Genomic DNA, 1149 nt, shown 5'->3' with positions numbered 1-1149 from the left:
TAACGTAATCAGACTTCTATTTTTTACAATACGTTACTAGTCCAATATCACTACAAAACTCAATGAAACAAAGGGAAAACGGCAAACTTGCTACTTGATTATATATATATATATATATATATATATATATATATATATATATATATATATATATGTGTGTGTGTGTGTGTGTGTGTGTGTGTGAGTGTGTGTGTGTGTGTGTGTGTGTTATTATCATGCAAGGTTTCTTGCCTCTAATAATGCTTTAGTACAACAGTTGAATAAACTAAATATACAAATAAATAATAAATATGCCCATTTGTCTAATCACCTATAAAGGTACAAAAAACAACCGCACATACACACTGGAAGGTCCAATCTGCGTCCCAAGATAAGCATAGGCCTTTTTCATTCTACATTTCAGAAAACTCTCCTTAAAAAAAACATGTTCTCGGTGACATCAAGAACACGACAAATCGCTATTTATCCAATATTTTTGCCTATTCGCAACTGACTATATTCTCTCCACTTCAAGCCACGACAAAGGAGTAATTTGCATTTGCAAAACCACAAACAACAGGGGGAGGGTGGGCTGGGGGAGTCGTAGAAGGTTGAGGGTCTGGGGGGATGAGTTGTAGCTAAATGAAGGAGCATTCTGGAGAGAGAGAGAGAGAGAGAGAGAGAGAGAGAGAGAGAGAGAGAGAGAGAGAGAGAGAGAGAGAGAGAGAGAGAGAGGATAATGCTAAACACGTGTCAGCCATGACCATCCAGCATCAAGGGACGAGATGCATCTTCCCTCTCAGAAGTAAAAAAAAAAAAAATCACTGAAGATCAGAATAATGAAGTCGAGTCACGCAAGCCTAGCCACCGTGACGGGAGAATTATTCCGCATTTTAAGCTTTTAGCTTTTTCTACACTTTCTATTTTCATCTGCAAGGATTTGGCTAAGTAAAATAATATATCTATGATACAAGAAAATATAAGTTTTAAGCCTTTCTTGATTATTAAGAAACAATGGTATGTATGGGGAATTAAAGATATATATATATATATATATATATATATATATATATATATATATATATATATATATATATATATATATATATGTGTGTGTGTGTGTGTGACGTGTGTGTGTGTGTGACATTGTGTGTGTGTGTGTGTGTGTGT

Source organism: Macrobrachium rosenbergii, chromosome 16 (genome assembly GCF_040412425.1).
Source record: "Macrobrachium rosenbergii isolate ZJJX-2024 chromosome 16, ASM4041242v1, whole genome shotgun sequence".
Lineage (NCBI taxonomy): Eukaryota > Metazoa > Arthropoda > Malacostraca > Decapoda > Palaemonidae > Macrobrachium > Macrobrachium rosenbergii.
The sequence above is the reverse complement of the archived record's forward strand: the minus strand, read 5'-3'. Positions refer to the sequence as shown.